General features: G+C 42.8%; 1 long non-coding RNA gene across 1 annotated transcript in view; it reads left to right on the top strand.

Moving 5' to 3' along the window:
* The window catches only part of LOC111092585, a 38,377-nt gene extending 20,200 nt beyond the window's left edge, over positions 1-18,177 (top strand). Inside the window, exon 4 of the long non-coding RNA XR_005379198.1 lies at positions 18,025-18,177. This is a non-coding gene — a long non-coding RNA (uncharacterized LOC111092585). The remainder of the gene's footprint in view (positions 1-18,024) is intronic.
* Positions 18,178-18,441: the final 264 nt, after the last annotated feature.

The following is an 18,441-nucleotide window of genomic DNA, read 5'->3' on the forward strand; positions in this document are numbered from 1 at the left end:
TGATGCAGGGTTGCCATGAACCTTCAGTTTGTAAAAAACAAACCGTGGTATCTGTGAAGGGCAGTGAAGTAAAGTATGCCTGTCATTTTTAAGCATAACTTTTATTATACTTCATTCTCTTTAATAATTCAGTAGTTCCTGTTATTTTGGGAAGCAGAAAATACAGATAAGAAAATTAAAAATAAAATCACCCCCAATCTCATAATTGCCAAATTATATTAACATTTTTTGTATCTGTTTTATGTATTTTTAAAAAATGTATGTAACCATGATGTTTCCCACAAAGGTATCATAATATATTTATAATTTTATATCCTGCTTTTTCACTACCTATAAAATTTTCGGAATATCTTTCCGTACCATATACATACATCTTTAAATGGCGGAATAGTATATTTCCTTATGGGTGTATTACAATTTATTAAGGGAATCTCATCCTGAGGGGCACTTTAGTTAAGTGGACAGGCTCTGGATCTAGATTACCAGGATCCAACTGTTGGCTTGGATACCTCTGTTATGTTTGTGTAGAGGGAATGTATATTCTGAAGCCACACTCGAGAGGATCCTGGGCTTGTCTTTCCCCAAACCCCCACCATCCCCTTCCACGGGGTAAGTAGTCTCCGGGGTGAAGAGATGCACTTTTGTAGAATCTGTGTCCCCTTTCAGACCACACTACCATGACTGAGACCTCAGAATTTCTTGCCCTGGCAACCACGGATATGCTTCTAGGGCCTGTGCTGGTTTTTATCTGGGCGTGGCCTCCCGAGGAACACCTATGCTTCCAGTGTGTGTACTCACAGTTCTGAGTGATGGCAGGGGCCACGGTTCAAGGTGGAGGTCTTTTTTTTTTTTTTTAAAGATTTTATTTATTTATTCAATTTATTCATGAGAGACACAGAGGGAGAGAGAGAGGCAGAGACATAGACAGAGGGAGAAGCAGGCTCCATGCAGGGAGCCCGATATGGGACTCAATCTCAGGACTCCAGGATTACGCCCTGGAGCTTGGGACAAGTGGAGGGATCTTGAATGAGGCTGGGATGTACTGGCTGGCCTGTCCACACACAGGTCTGCAGACAGCCTCTCACAATGGGGGATGGAGCCAGGGGTGGGAAGAGAAATGGAGTAAGGTATTGAAGATGGGCTGGTTGACCCCATACCCCCACATCCCGGCACAGAACTCCAAGGAATCTAAGGATTCAGCATTCAGACCCAGCCTCACGTATTTGTCCATACTTGAGGATAGAAAACAGAGGACTTGACAGTTGATTAGCTATATTGATCACTTTTCAAATGGTCTGTAGGCCTCCAATTTTTTTCTCTTGTCCCAGGCCTGGCAAATGTTGAGCATGACCTTACCTGACTCTGTGCTCACAAGCTGTGCAACTTTGAGTAGTTCCTTAACCTCCCTGTGCCTCAGTTTCATCACCTGTAAAGCGGTCCAAATAATACTACCAACTCACAGGGTTGTTGTGAGGATGAAATTGAGCTACTACGGGCAAAGTGCCTGGAATAGGGCCTGGGCACGTGCGAAACACTAAATATTTAACACGACAATCGCTGTGGTTGTTATTATCGCCAATGCCATGCTGTTAAATATTAGGTTGTTCTTAGTCTTTGCTAACCTGAATAATAACTCAGTGAGCACCTTTTAAACTGTGTTTCGGTTCACATTCATAATTATTTCTTTAGGGCAAAAAAAAAAAAAAGCCATATGTTAGACAGGAAATTTTAAGGTCAAAGAGGGTGCACATTTTAAAGTCTTTTGATATGTTAATAAGCTGCTTGTAGAATTAAATTAGTCAAACATATTCTTCATTAGTTATAATTCCCTGACCTTTGAGGGTTTGGGCACTAAATTGCCCAAGTTGTTAGTGATTTTATTATTTATTATTATTATTTTTTTGTTAGTGACTCTTTTGTTGTTGTTAGTGATATTTTAAATTTAAACTCTTAGTGGGAAAAAATCAGTCCATGAATGAAAAGCTGGATGAACCTGAACACAAACTAATTAATAGCTGTCTCCTGCCCAGGAAATCAAAAAGCATATAATGAAGTCAAATGCAAAGTCCTGAAGTTCTTTCATTGACTGTTGACTGCATTCAGGATACTTACATTCTTCAGATCTCTCCCTTGCTTTGGAAAAGTCTGAGGCCGCAGGGTTTTATCCCACCTTCCCCTGCCCCCTGTCTAGCTCACCCCATCTGCCTTCTACACAAAGGTTTTCATCCTGTGCATGGAGGAGTTCTGCATTCATTTCGCTCATCTTTCCCTAGAGAAATCAGTACGCTTCTGTGACTTACTGTCAGCCCCTGGCAGCTGGAGGTTCAGAGAGGTGGCCGTGGCAGGTGGAGATTTGGGGCAGGTGTTATTTCCTTTTGGAAATGAGCTCTGGGAAGGTGACAGAAGCCAATGGAGTTGAGTTTGGGGTTTAGTTACTCTATAAATCCCAGGAGGACAATATAGTTCATGTATTTTCATCTGACTTTTGGAATGTCTAATTTCCACTTGTACCAAGTGTGGGAAATAGGGAAAACATGACTTGCTGGAGCTGTATTATTTGCCCAGGTCCATTCTGTACCTCCTCCACTCTGCTCTTTGCCCAAGACTCTGGGCAGTGTGGGCTGCCTCATTGTGCTTCCGTGACCTCAGGCTTCTATTTGGGTTTAGCCAATAGCAGGCACCAGCTGGAGAGGGAGGAGGCAGAAAGAGGCTGGGGTATTTCTTCCTCTGGCTCCCTCTGTTCCAAGTGGCATGTTTGCCGCGGCCACTTTCCTGTAAGAAAATCCACATCTCTTATAGTTCTCTGTGCAGCTTCACTTCTTCCCATTTGATAACCAGGCTTGCAGGCTTAAGAGGGATAGAGAGTATTTTCCAGATTTTCCAGTGGGTTCTGGACCATTCATTGCTAGTTAGTTTCTCTTAACTTTGTTCAGAGGGTTGTGAATAAACTCTCCCCTTTGGAGTAGGGTGGGTCCTGCTGTTCTGTTTAAGACAGGAACTCTGTGGTTGGGGCCAAATTCCAGAAGGGGGTTAGCCTGCTGTTTCTCACGGCATGATCAAGGGGCAACAGAATGTGGTGGCTACAAATCCAAGAGTCCTGGTTCTGTTACTAGCTGTGTGACCTTGTGCATGTGACACTGTGTGACCTTGTGCATGTGACATCATCTCTCTGATTCTTAGTTTCCTCATGCCTACAGTGGGGATAATAGGAAGAGTCATTTCTTGAGTTGCTTGATGAATCAATGAGATGGTGCCTCTTAAAAAGCTGGCACATAGATGGGGCACCTGGGTGGCACAATTAAGCATCTGACTCTTGATTTTGGCTCAGGTCATGATCTTAGGGTCACGATCTCAGGGTTATGACATAGAGCTTCACATCAGGGTCCATGCTCAGTGGGAGTCTGCTTCTCTTTCCCTCTCCTACTGTCCCTCTTCCTACTCTCACTCTCTCTCGCTCTAAAATAAATACCTAAATATTTAAGAACCTGGCACATAGGAACCACTGAGGAAAGGTAAACAGTTATTATTATTGTTCCACTTATCCATGCATAGCCAGCCACTCGAAAACACAGTATCATGCAAATCTGCCTAGAGCCTGTTATTCAGGTGGGATTTGGTGGGGATGACTTTTCTTTCTTTCAAACATTGCTTGGGGTCTCTATAGGGGTGACTTAACAGTGGCTGGGGGCTGGACCATCTGGGGGCTGGTTGGACATTACGATCTTTACATGTTATCTCAAGGCTTCCATGTGTCCCTCCAGTGCAGAAGTCTCAAGCAGTCATACTCTTTACACAGCAGAAGCAGAAGCTGGGCATCAGGCAGTCATATTCTTTATACACCAGAAGCAGAAGATGAGCAGAAGCTCAAGGATTCTTTTCTTTCTTTCTTTCTTTCTTTCTTTCTTTCTTTCTTTCTTTCTTTCTTTCTTTCTTTCTTTCTTCTTTCTTTCTTTCTTTCCTTCCTTCTTTCTTTTTGAAAGATTTTATCTATTTATTTGAGAGAGAGAGCATGAATAGGGGGGAGGGACAGAGGGAGAGGGAGAATCAGACTCCCCGTTGAGCAGGGAACCTGACACGGGGCTTGATCCCAGGACCCTGGGATCATGACTTGAGCCGAAGGCAGATGCTTAATGGACTGAGCCACCCAGGCACCCCTGGAAGCTCCAAGGCTTCTTACGACTGAGTCTAAGCAGTCCCAGAATATTTGTTTCACCACAAGTCAGTAGGGCCAGCAGGGAAATTCCAATGTGGAGGAATTAGATGCCACCTCTCAATAGGCACAGAGAAAAGAATCTGTGGTCATCTACATTATCATTTACTGAGGGAAGCAGTGTGGGTGGTGGTGGGCTATAAATAAAAATGGGAAATTTGGGGATTTTGAGCTGACTTTTCCCACTTCAGAAATACGGCTACCATTGGTGAATACTTACTCTATAGAGGTCATGATGTCAGGTACTGTGTCAATTCAGGAATCCTGTTTGTAGGTGATAGCAACCCAACTCCATTGACTTAACAGAAAAGAGAAATAAGTAAATAAATGGCAGGAGTGGATTTATTGGTTCATGTAACTGGGAACTCCCCCAAAGAACCACTTGATCCAGGATTCCTGGATCCGCCAAGCTGTCTTTCTTTCCAAGTCTTAGACTCCCTTCTCATGGCTGACTTGATGGCCAGTGGAGGTGCTCGGTTCACATTTTCTAGCTGAGAGCCACCCTCTTCCTGGAGAAAAGACCAGGAAGAGGTTTAATACTTTGGTCTCAGTTCAGTGACCATGTGGTAATGGAGGGAAAGAGGATTGTCAACCCTGACCGAGGCCCATGAAGTGGGTTGCCAACAGAGAAGAGGAGTTCAAAGACCTCTAGAGGAAGGGAAATAAGGAAGATAGGCCACAAAGGCAAAACCACTGTGGCCACAGTGTCTTCTCAGCACCTCATATGCTGCAGTGCTGATGTAATTCTGATGCTAACCACTTGGAATTAGTGCAGATCCCACAAATGAAGGGTGCATTCCCCAACAAGGCTGTCCTCACTTCACCTGCCAGTCACAAGCTTTGGGGTCCCCAGGCCACCCACACTTCTGACAAGCTGGCTATAAAAGTGAAGGTTCCCATGCCCTCTTCAGGTTTCGTAATACACAGGAACGATTCATAGAACTTAGCAAAATGCTGTACTCCTGATTGCATTTTTATTATAAAGGATGCAAGTCAAGAGCAGACAAACCAAGGAGAAGTTTGGGAGGATACTGAATGCAAAACTTCAATGCCCTTTGCCCTTGGAATTGGGGTGCATCACCCTCATTGTACATCAGTGTGTTCACCAAACAGAAAGTTCCACCAAGCTTTGGTGTCCAGAGTCTTTATTGGAGTTTCGTTACATAGGCAAGAGTGATTGGGTCACTGGATATGTGTTCAAGCTCAATCTCCAACTAGCCTCTTGTTTTACCAGGTGAGGCTGGGCTCAGAGCCCCCACCCTGTAATCATGAGGTTGGTCTTTCTGGTTGATCAGTCCCCACCTTGAGTCCTCTCAACTCTTAGCACAAACTCAGGTGTGATCCAACTTGCTCATGAATAACAAAGACATTCCTCTGACCCAGGAAATTCCAAAGATTTGGAGTCTACCATTCAGGAAAGAAAAGAAGGAAGGAAGAAAAGAAAGGAAAGTCAGTCAAATTCTTTATTATATAATGCATGCATTTGTTGACATAACATATGAAATTCCTATAATAAATTATCATGTCACATACTTACAAATGAAGACTTTGTGGATATCCTGGGATACACAGGACTTGAGCCTGTGTTTTCTTTAAGCCCATGTTTCCTTTTCTTTTTATTTTTTTCTTGTTCTACTCCAATGACTGCCTTTAATGAGAAAGCTACTTTGTCACAATTAAGCACTTCAAGGTCTTCCATCTCCAGTGGGGGAGTCCTAATTGTCCTAATAGTCCTAATTAGTCCTAATGCTAAATAAATAGTTGACTTTAGTAACAGAATTTGACTTACTTTTTTTTTTTTTTTCTTGCAGAAGATCCTGGGAGTTAAAAGATCTAAGTTCTCATCTTAGCTCTGCCCATTAAGTGCAGTTGGAGGAATGGCTGTACCTCTGTAGACTCCATTTCTCCATCTGAAAGACAATGGACTAGCCATTTCAGAGGATTTTGCAAGCTCTAAAAGTGCCAGAACTCACTGTTGCTAAACTTTGCAAGGTGGAGGTGTCATTTACCACAGAGATGAAGTTAGAAAATAATGCCTTCCAAGAGGGAAATCCACACCCAGAAATTCCCTTTTATTCATCTGTCCACAGTTTTTTTTGAGTACTTGTGTGTTCCAGGCACTGCATTTGATACTGGGGATATGGCAAAAGATAGGCAAATATGGAGCTTACCTTTATGGAATCAGAGAATGTTGAAGTCAGATATATTTTTTAAAGATTTTACTTATTTATTCATGAGAGACACACAGAGAGAGGCAGAGACACAGGCAGAGGGAGAAACAGGCTCCCTGTGGGGACCCTGATGGGGACTCGATCCCAGGACCCCAGGATCACGCTTTGAGCAGAAAGCAGACGCTCAACCGCGGAGCCACCAGGTGCCCTTTGAAGTCAGATATTAACTTAGTCACGCAAAACATGATTGAAGAAGTAGGGTGTTTGGGGCCTAAGATAGAGAGATCTAATCGGATCCAGAATCAAGGGGGGTTTCTAAGAAGAGGTGGCATTCAAGCTAAGACCTAAAGGATTTGAAAAGGAAGAGCAGTGACAATGTCCCAGGGTGTGATGGGCAGAGAAAGGAACCCCTGTGAAAGCCAGTGCTTGGCCTATCAGAGCTATCTGTTTAATAGAGGGAATAACCGCCTAGCCTAGATTTGTCCCTCAAATTTCTTGAATGAGTGACTTGATGAATATATATTAGTTCTTCAATCAAAATTTAAGCATCCTAGGGACAAGGCCAATAGAGGCTTTGAAAGCCTAGAGCCCAAGGTTGGGTACAATTGAGTTCTTCATTAAATTTCATTTAACAAAGAGCTCTTGGCTATTTATAGAAGCTGATGGAGAGTAGGGGGACACACATTAAAACCAACACTTCCTGAGCACTTGTTATGTACCAAGCACCATTCTAATTGCTAATATGATAACCAATTTAATCCAAATAGTGAGCATCTATAAAATGTTGTCATGTCAAGATCAGGAAACCAGGGAACAAGGAAGCTAAGTCACTTCCTAAGGTTCATGGTCATTAGATGGAAAAGCCAGGGTTAAAATGCAGGCCATCTGCTATTACCTACTGCATCACACTGGCTGTATTGAAAAAATAAGGTAAGGGAGGTCTTATTCTTCAACACCAAGCACTTACAATACTAGGGAAAGTATTTGTGGAAAAATATCATATGATCAAGCATTTGGACTCTAAAGTCCACCTAGACCAGATGTCTTGAGCCAGACAGTAAAGAAAAATATCAGCTACAAATTTTTTGAATGTGCTCTACACCAGCTGTTGCAGAAAGAAATGGTTAATTTCCATAATCTCATTTACTTCTCAAATTAATCCTAGAAAGAGGGGCTGTTCTTTTAACTCCCATTAAACCTGAGGTTCAGAGAGGTTAAGGAATTTGCCCAAGCTCACCCAGCCAGAGGTGCCAGCTCTCACTGGTTTCTCTGAGTGCCAGGCTTTCTATACTCGCTGATTCAACAGTAAAAGTCCACGCAGATACAGCTCTGGATGGAACAGCATTGGGAAAATGATCATGCGGCTCTGCATTTCATACGTGCTTCAGAACTGATGTTCCCTGGAGATTGTTGGCTGGGTCCAGACGTAGTCTGGAGTCACGGAGGTGTCTGCCTCAGTTGATAAGTTCCTCCTAGCTCCCTTACAGACAGCCAAATGCCTCACACCCTCCCCTGGCTCCTAGAGGAATGACTTTCACACTGAAGGGAGGTGGAGATGGTTCTTATCTTGACACTTCAAAGAAAGCCTACCCCCTTGACATGTTCCTGCCCTGAACAGTGCTGATGTGAAACCTGGTGATGAAGAGTTTGCCTCGTCCCTTTGATCCCAGGGCAGCCGCTCTTCCAGGCCAACCCCTGTTCTTCCAGGCCTGCGGAATGCTGGGCCCCACTGGCTCTGCTTCTTGCTTTCTCACTCAGTTCTGTCCAGAATAAATTGCTAAAAGGTGGGGCCCAGAGTTCAAAAATGAAAAGAACTCTATCTGGTGGCAGTCTGAATTGATTGGTCCAACCGGTGGTTCTGATGTGGCTAAATGCTTCTTCTACTCATGTTCCAATTCTGATACTTCTCAAACCCGCAATTCCAAATTGAGTGGCATGGACCCCCTTGAAAATCTATGGAAGGGCATCCCGGGTGGCTCAGCAGTTTAGCGCTGCCTTCGGCCGAGGGCGTGATCATCCTGGAGACCCGGGATCGAGTCCCACATTGGGCTCCCTGCATGGAGCCTGCTTTGCCCTCTGCCTGTGTCTCTGCCTCTCTCTCTCTCTCTCATGAATAAATAAATAAAATCTTAAAAAACAAAACAAAACAAAACAAAACCTATGGAGACCTATGCACTCTCCCTCAAAAAAAAAAAAAATGCACACAGACAGGGAAATTGGTGAATGCAATATCAAAGGGCTTACAAGCCCTCTGAAATCCATTCCTGGGCTTGCTGGGGGTCCAGGGATTCAACTTAAGAATCTCTAAGAGCCTGGCTACTGCCACTCCAAACAGGGTAGTGAAGAAACATGCTATTCTAGAGCCAGACCCACCTGAGTGGGAATCCTTGCCATGATTGTTTGTTCCTATTTTAATCACATTGCCTAATCTCTCAGATCCTTAGTTTCTCCATCTGTAACTTCTAGCCCAACTTTCATAGAGTTGTTTTGAGTGTTACAGGAGTTAGGGCATGAGAAGTATTGAGTATGTGTATTATTGGCGGTAATACCTCCATTGGTCATAACATTGTTATGATATGATTTCCTGTCTCTTCTGATCCTGATACAGGAAAGAGACTCTTAGAAAAAGATTTTTATATACTCAGGCCTCAGTTTTGCCAATGTATATCCTTATTAGGAGGCACAACTGGGCTGAAAGAGCATGTTCTTTAATTACAGATCCATAAACATGTGGCTCTGGATCATTATTCTGTTATATGGAAAAGTTTTGTTGGTCTTGAATTGAGAGGACAGTCTTCTAAACCCACAGGCTTGGAGTGGGGAGCTTCCTTGGTATTCCAGAAAGACTAGAACCAAGAAAGTTAGCTTCTTGGTGGATTACCAATCCCAAATATTTGTATAATGCTAACTAATATTTCACAAAGTCTATCTAGTCAAACCCATATTCAACGCTTCTCACCCTTTACTTCCTGGAAGAAGAAGGTAAGACTGATGTAAAGGAGTCCTCTCAAATTGCAAAACAGAAGGGAACAGGATGTAATATTCATTAAACCAGTACATTTATCTGACCTCAATTCGAGCACACCTAGGCAGCTCAAGAGAAGGTTATAAGACAAAGATTCTGATGCAGAAAAAAATGACCCATAGGAGGAAGAAATTCTGGTCCCCAGAATGCACCTAACATCCATCCATTCCCCATTGGATCGATGACCTTTTGAATAACAGGCAGTGTTGTAAACCCTGGAGAATCGGGGGTGCCTAAGGCTCTGGCTTGGCTTTGAAGATCTTCCTGAATAGTGGGAATAACAGCAGTGATCAAAGCAGGCATCATGCCATGCTCTTAACACACACCACTTCCTTCAGCAAACGTGTGCAGAACACCTAGTACATGGCAGGTGCTGAAGTCAAGCCCCTTCCCTCTCCTTCCCGACTTCCTGAACCCTGATGAAGTCCTTTTACCTTTGGCATGAATGCATGAGGGGAGATAAAGACAAAACCAGACAGAGAGGCACAGAAAAGCCAGCCAGGTGAGGAGGAGAGAGGGAGCTGTCAGCCAACACAATTTAGAGCCCTCTTATCCAGCCAGTTGCATGAAGACACCATTGCACCATCTGCGTCATTAGCAGACAGTTGCACAGGGTTGCGGGCTAATTTATGATTTGGAGATTGCTGCCTGTGGCATAATTCACCCGGGGAAGTAAAGCCTAGGTCAATATATGTTTAAGTAAATAGGTTCTGGAAAGCCCCCAGGGGTCAAGCTGGGAAAGCAGCCTCAGATTGCCAAAAGAAAGAAGCAGGGGTAGAAGGGACAGCGAGGGAAGTTGGTGGGGGTCAGGGATGGGGACGCAAAAATCACTGAGGATCAGGAACAGGACTGTTGGATGCCCCGCTGGGCTCTATAGTGATAGAAGAGCCAGAGAAGCCAATGGAATGAACTCACAGCTCACCAGCACTGTGTCTTTCATTTAATCTACATAATACACTTAGTGGATCCGTGTTTAAACATAGGTGGAAGTGGTACACTAAACTTATTAAATCTATCAAAGAGGACAAATGACAGTACCGAATCCATACGCGGGTGGATGTATGCACGTCCTCATCTACCCACAAGCAGATGCATAGTACAGTGGTTCAGATAAATAGTCCAATGGAGTTTCAGGTTATATTATTTTATGGGACAGATTCTTTAAAGGGGTCTCAGAAAGTTATCAGTTATATGATATGTTGCTCTCTTGATAGTTATGCTGCTCTCTTACATGTACCCACTAGCTACTGTCAATTAAATTGTTAAGCACTGCACCACGGGCTGTCCATATAGCCTCCCGTGTGATTGCTGGGAACAGCCCTGCCAAAGGTGTAGAGTTAGCCCATTCTATAGATGAGGGAACTGAGGCTCAGAGAGGGGATTTTTCCCACCAACACTCTCTGCCTCTCTATTTTGCCATCTGCTATGTGAGTGTAATACTGTCTGCCTTTCGGTGTATACCGCAGCCCCTCTCAGACCGTCGGCTTCATCTTCACTAAAGTAGGGGTCCCTGGGTGGCTCAGTCGGTCCAGCATCTGGCTCTTGATTTGGGCTCAGGTCGTGACCTCGGGGGTCGTGAGATTGAGTCCCCCCAGCGCCGAGCCTGCTGAAGATTCTCTCACTCCCTCTCCCTCGGCTCTCCTCCCCACCTCCGGCTCTCTTTCTAAAATAAATAATTAAATACATAATAAATACATACATAAATAAAATGAAGGACAGTAGAGAGAGATGGGTAAATGCAATCCAGTTCTGTGCTTGGACGGGGAGTAAGTTATTTTCCCAGGACATCAGGGCACCTTGTATGACGAGCCACAGGTGCCTCAAACCATGTGACTTCAGGATGTTTCTAGAAAATTCTCTGCAGGTGGCTGACCTGGATTTAACACTGGCTAAAAGTGATCATGTGTCTATTGCATCCAGAACTAGAAGACAGTGTTTTTAGCTCCCAGCCTAGAGATCTATGTTTTGAAGGTTAACTAGAGATGTGGGTAGATAAGGATGAAGCATGCAGGTACTATCACCCCATTTGACAGAACAATACATTGATGTAGGATTTCAAGCCTTGACTTACCAGCCAGGACCCCTTCCAGGCCCCGCCACTGAGCTTCCTTTGGAATTTAAACCTTTGCAGATCTTTTCTTCGTCTCTCTTCATTATGAATTCTGATACCCTTACAATTTCCAGGTCGTTCTGGCATCACATCTTTGATGGTCTTTTTTTTTTTTTTAAAAAGATTTTATTTATTTATTCATGAGAGAGAGAGAGAGAGAGAGAGAGAGAGAGAGAGAGATAGGCAGAGGGAGAGCAGGCTCCATGCAGGAAGCCCGACGTGGGACTCGATCCCAGGACTCCAGAATCATGCCCTGGGCCGAAGGCGGTGCTAAACCGCTGAGCCATTCGGGCTGCCCACATCTTTGATGGTCTTTATCTGGGTTCTTTCCCCAGAAGTTTCTGGAACCAGGGTTCAAATCAAACATCCCCCCTATAAACCAAAGTAATCATTTGTGTTACAATTTCCTCCCTCCCTTTATTCCCATCCACTGTGCTAGTAAAATCTGGAAAACTGAGTCACAAGATGGCTGAACTCTGAGGTGAAGCTGTTGATTCCATTCCTACTACGTGAAAAAATTTAGAGCCATGAGTTTAGTTCTGCCTGCCTTAACTCTTCAGATGGAGCATGAAAGAGGGGACACACATTTTTCCCCAAACCAAAATCTGAAATGCAAACCTGGCTCAAGGCTATGGTTTCCAGATTAACCAAATAAAAATAAAAGATGCTAAGTAAATGTAAATGCAGATAAACAATCACTAAGATTTTAGTGCAAGTATATTCCATGTAATATTTGAGATATCCTTATGTTAAATAAGTTAAATTTGCATTTATCTAAAACACAAACTTAACTGAGTGTGATTTATCTGACAACTGTAGTTGGATCCAAAGCTTGAACGTTGGTCTGGATTTAGAAGAAATTACAGGAGAATGGTAAATTAGAGAAGATGGGGAGACCCATCACAAATACTTCAGTTGAACTATCTGAGCAAACCTCTCCTGTGGTTCCCTCTAGTACAAAAATCGCTAACACCGAACAGTTCCAGGCTTGAAGCTCTAAAAACACAGGTGCTCTCTGGCTCATCACAGTTCCACAAAGTAGGCTTTATGGGTGTCCCCATTTTACAGAATGGAAAACCGAGGTCTGGGTATTTTGCAACCAAAAAGTGGATGGTACTAAGGCGGAGTGTGTTAGGGATTAATGAGCTCAGACCCCTCGGTGTTCCTTACAGATCACAGAGGTGCCGAGACTGGGGATCACTTGCCCGAGGTCCGATACTAGTCCCCAACAGAGCCAAGGTTCTGAGTGCTTCCCCATTTACCGTTCCTTTCTAATTCCTTCTACACCAGCTTTGATCCAACTCAAGTTTTCTACCCAGCCAGCTTTAGAGAAATTGAATTTCCTTAATAGGTTTTCCTAGACAAATCACTTGAGCCAGGAAAACTCAAAGAGAGAATTAGGGGGAAGCTAGGAGCCTTCCATTCTCTCTCTGGCTCCACCGCAAACAGTCTCTGCAGACTGAGGCCAACCACTGGCATGGCTCAGAGTCTCGGTGTGGGCTCTGGAAAACAAAGGGAGCCATACTCAGTGACCCCCAAAGTCCCTAACAGGGTCGCACGGTCGCCCTGTCTCCTGCAGGCTCCCACATTGGAGCCTGCCTCGCACACCCAGCGTCTTAGGGCTGATACAATAGACAGCAGACAAATCCCATTACAGACCACTCTATGAGTCTCCACTTTGTCACTGACTGTTATGTGACCTTAAGTAGGCATTCTCCCCTAATCTCCCTAGGCCTGGCCTCTCCTGTTAGCAGCTGGAGACAAGGGTATTTACCTGTAATAAAGCTCTTTGAGCTCCTCAGATAAAGAGCTTTGCATCAACAAAGCTCAAGCAGATTTTTTTTTTTTAATGGACCAGCATGCAGGCTTTGTTTTGTGTTTTTGTGTTCCTTTTCTCCCCTACACTCCAGAGAAGTGCAAAGTCATGTTTGCCCTCCAAATTCTCTCTGGATTAATTCATTTGTTTGCCTCTGGGTTTGAATAGGGTCTTTTTTACCCCCCAGACTTGAGGTTCCCAAACTTTCTCAGTTCTCAGTGACTTTAGTATCTCAGTGATTTTTTTTTTTTTTTGTTCCATTGTGCCCAGCACATTTCTGTTTATGAAGTCATTAGCTCCAAAAATCTTGGTCATTAATTACGCTCCAGTGTGGCTGTCTCCCCAGCAGCTAGAACAGTTGTCGGCTCCACACTAGGGGCTTAATAAATATTTGCTAATTATTTATTTGAATAAATGTTAAGAATGGTGACGGAGCCTCCAAAGCAAGTCTTTGGCTTGTATTATAATTCCACATTTGGATGGAAGTTTTGTGGAAAATTTAAACATCAGAGTTTCATGGGGGAGGGAGGATAGAGTGAAATTAATTATCTTTGATACTTTGCTTCTTTAATACTGTGATTACCAGTAACAATCATAACCCGGCGTTATGGAGTGCAGCATATGTGCTCAGCGTTTTCCATACATGATAATCAGTTTACCTCCCTTATCGTTGCTATAGTGAACTTGCCTCCTAGAGTAGGCGCTGACGTGCAGTGGGCACTCAACAAGTATCAGTTGAGTGGATGAAGGAATGAATGAATGAATGGCCTTAGGTTTCAGTTAATGGGCAAATTGTTCGCTCTTAAGAAAGGAAGACACTTTGTATGAGATAACATTAACCATGTTCCGATATCCTCTCCCAACCTAAAAGGCACCTCTACCATCACCCACATGTGAACTTGGACACCATTCCGACGTGGGATGTATTCATCGCCAGGAACACATTTTATGAATAATGGAAGTGAGACCAAGGAAAACAAAAGTCTTAACGGTTACATGGCTTCTAAGTGGTAGTCTGGAACTTGTTCTAGCAAAGCAGGTCCTTTTTTTCTTTCTTTTTGTAAGATCTTATTTATTGACTTATTTGAGAGAGAGAAAGTGAGAGACAAAGCATGAGTGGAGGGGGAGGGGCAGAGGGAGCAGGAGAAGCAGACTCCCCGCTGAGCAGGGAGCCCAGGCAGCTGGATTCCAGGACCCCAGGATCAAGGCAGAGGCTTAACTGACTGAGCCACCCAGGCGCCCCCAAAGCATGTCTTTTTAACAGGAAGTATGGTGTATTTTTAAATGTTTACAGCTAAAAAATGAAAATATTTACACAAGAGTGCAACACAAAACAATCATGCTATATACAAAATAATCAGACTTTATGTAGAGCAAATGTTTAGAAAAGGCACACCTGTTCAAAGTTATATGAAGTCAGTGCATCTATGGGAGTCTGTGTGGAACCTCATTTGAAGATAACGTCAAAAGTCTCAATTTGAGGCCTCTTTTTTTAAATTGAAGTATAATTACATCCAATAAAATGCACAGATCTTAAACACATGGTTTGATGAGTTTTGACAAATGTGTACACCCATGTAACTGACATCCCAATCACAATATAAATGATCTCCATTACCCTGTTCCTGCCTATTCACTCACCCCTGCTTCCCAAAAGCAACCAAGTTTCCGATTTCTACCCCTATAGACTTGTTTGTCTGATCTTGAACTTCACACAAATGAATCATGCAAGTAAAACTACCCTTTTGTGCTCATTTCATAGTATCATAGGAACAGTACTTATTTGAATGGTTTTTGGAATGTTTTAATGTTTATGGATTTCTGGATATTTATATATTTATATTTATAACATTAAATTTCAGTTTAAGTCAAAAATGCACTTAGTTAAAAATAATATTCAGTAAATCATAGTATAGGCTGTGTGCATGATGGATTGCCATTTGGAAAATATTGAATTCTGGCATAGTAGTTAAGAGCATAGATCTCATGGTCACCAATCCCTGGGTCTCTGGGTCTCTGCCACTTGCTAGGTGAGTGACTGGGGACGATAAACTAAATCCTCAGTTTTCTCACTTGTAAAATGGATATGACTTTTTTACTAATTCTCACAGGATTGCTGTGAGAATAAAATAATACATGCAAACCTTTTAACTCAATACTTGGCGCAGACCAATAGCTCAATACACAGCAGTTATTATTAGATTTGGGATGGTAAGAGTTAAATTATTAAGCTTTTCTTTTTAGCCTTAGACTTGGAACCACCAGTACAACAACTACAGACTACGACTTTCTTGGCTACCTCTTCCTGCTTCCCTTTGGATGAATGCATAGTACCCTCAACGGGAAAGTTAGAGGAGCCATACGGAAGGATGGTCACTCCAATGATTCCCGGGGAAATAGGAATTCCAATTTTCTCAAATCGTAGGCATTGTTTTCATAGCCAAACTGTGAATGAAGGAGATATTTATATCTAACGTATTTGTCTAGGGTTTTATTCTGTAAGTCACATTTCTCACTTAGGCTGGAAGATGGAACCCGAGCCCCTTATATCAGAAATTTCTCTCTTGGCTATTCTCTTGTGCACACTCTCACCTCTACCACCTGGACGCTAAGCTTTGCCATCTAGAATAATGTAAAAGTGTCTCTGTCTCGATCTTGATTTGCCCCCTCACCTCTTCCCTGCTGTCATAATTTTGACTTGGTCCCCATGCAAGACTCACACATCTTTCCCCTGCTGAAACTTGTTTTAGGGTCCCAGAAGGAAGCATCTCCATAACACAGTGTCCAAAGTCTTTGAAGGGCTTTCTCTCTGGCCTGGTCCACCACCGCCCTGCCCCTAGGACTTCAAACTCTATCCTACCAGCATTGCACTACTTGGAGTTCCTTTCTTTTCTTGTTTTTTTTTTTTTTTTCTTTTGTCTCCTTACATATGCTTTTCCTTCTCTCTCAAAGCCTTTCCCCCCATCTGTTCAGCAAACTGCTTTTCCTTCGGCACAACCCTACTTAGCTACAACTTTCATGAAGTTTTCCCCACTCCAACTGCCTTTCATCCCTTACTAATTCTCGAAGACCTTAACTGATTCAGTTGGTGTGTCCCTATATCTGTCTCTTCACTGATATTAAAAGCCAACATTGAACACTTATCATGGACCAGGGACTGTTTTAAACATTTTATATGTTTATCTCATTTATCCTTCATAATACCCCTTTGGGTTAAGTTGCTGCTGTTATCACACCCATTTTACAGAAGAGAAAACTGAGTTAAGTGATTTTGCCAGAGCTCCATGACTTGGCAGCGATCTCCATGACTGGATAAATGTGGTGAATATCAGACACTTACCCTTATTGATGGGATTGAGATGGTTGGAAGATTGGGAAACCTTTATATTTCTGTTTTCTTTCTTTTCTGCTTCTTTCTTGGCATGACTAAAGGAAGGAGAACTATAAGTTTGGACAGATCATGTATGGTATCTAGTTCAAATTTCTATGTTTCTCTTCTTTTTTTAAGATTTTTTTTTTTTTTTTTACTTATTAATGAGGGACAGAGAGAGAGAGAGAGAGAGAAAGGCAGAGACACAGGCAGAGGGAGAAGTAGGCTCCTTGCGGGGAACCCAGTGTGGGACTCAATCCCAGGACCCCAGGATCACCCTGAGCCAAAGGCAGGCACTCAACCACTGAGCCACACAGGTGTCCCTAGTTCAAATTTCAAATGCAGTCTTTCTTGTTTCTGTGGTCAAAAGCTGAAATCAGAATTTTTGGTCTCAGAGCTTTCATTGATACACTGGCAGGATTGCCAGATTTAGCCAATAAAAAAAAATAGGGTGATCAATTAAATTTGAGTTCTATATAAACTACACAAAACTTTTTCATATAAGTAGATACCAAATATTGCACAGGAGAGACTTACAAAAAAGTATTCATTGTTAATCTGAAATTGGATGTCTTGTATTTTATCTGAGATAAAATGTGTGACATCTAGACATGTGTGTGTCTAGAGTTGGGATAATGCTACCACCTTAGCTGGGCTATCCCAGGGTCACTAACAGGAGAGAGCTTACTTTTTGCTTTGTGCCTGCTTTTTGCCAAATATTCTGCATTTTACTTTACACTCATTATCTCCCTCCTCTCAATGACTTTGGTAGGTGGGTAGGTATTAGCTGCCTCATTTTATAGATATTTTCTTTTTTTTTTTTTTAAAGATTTTATTTATTTACTCATGTGAGACACACAGAGAGAGGTGGAGACATAGGCAGAGGGAGAAGCAGGCTCCCTGCGGGAAACTCCATGTGGGACTTCATCCCAGGACCCCAGGATCATGCCCTGAGCTGAAGGCAGACACTCAACCACTGAGACACCCAGGTGCCCCTATAGATTTTTTTCTAAATAAAAGTTACCATTTATTGCCTTATTATGTCTCATGAGAGAGATTAAAGATGCCTGCAAATCCCTCATCTGCCTGACTCCAGACCCTGGCTAATATTTCTCCATTCTTCCTTATTCTCACTAGTTTTGAAATATAATGAACCTCAGTTTCACCATTCACAGGACAGGGATGCTAATAGTACCTTCTTTATGGGGTTATTTTGTGTATTAAGAAAAACAACATAGAGTGCTTAGTAGAGTGCCTGGAGCATAGTAAGCACCCTGTAAACACTCATGATTATTATTATTTTATTATCTCTTCTGCCAAAGCTGACAGCGAACATCCATCCTGTGCCTGCCTGCTTTCTCCGGTCTCTAACTTGCGGGAAACCTCATCAGGACAACATCTTTAACTGAACAATCCAGAGCACTACCTTTTAATATTTAATGAATTCCTGAGGCCCTCGGAGAGGAATGTGAGAAATATCCTGTAAAAATCTATTAGTGTTAATAAAATACCACCCAACAGGTTGGCCATTACCAGCAATTAAAGTTTTCAAGCAGGTCAAATAACTCTTTGTGATGATTTGCACAACTCCCTTTTCCGCCCACCTTCCTTCGTCTTTACGGGAGCATGTATTATTTCTCTGTTTAAGGTTCTGGACTTGGGCTTGTCGTCTTTCCCCATTCCAACCAGTGGGTTCAAACATTAATGAGGTGTTTATATTCCCTGCTCATCCATCACAG

The sequence above is a fragment of the Canis lupus genome, chromosome 26 (genome assembly GCF_011100685.1).
Source record: "Canis lupus familiaris isolate Mischka breed German Shepherd chromosome 26, alternate assembly UU_Cfam_GSD_1.0, whole genome shotgun sequence".
NCBI classification, from domain to species: domain Eukaryota; kingdom Metazoa; phylum Chordata; class Mammalia; order Carnivora; family Canidae; genus Canis; species Canis lupus.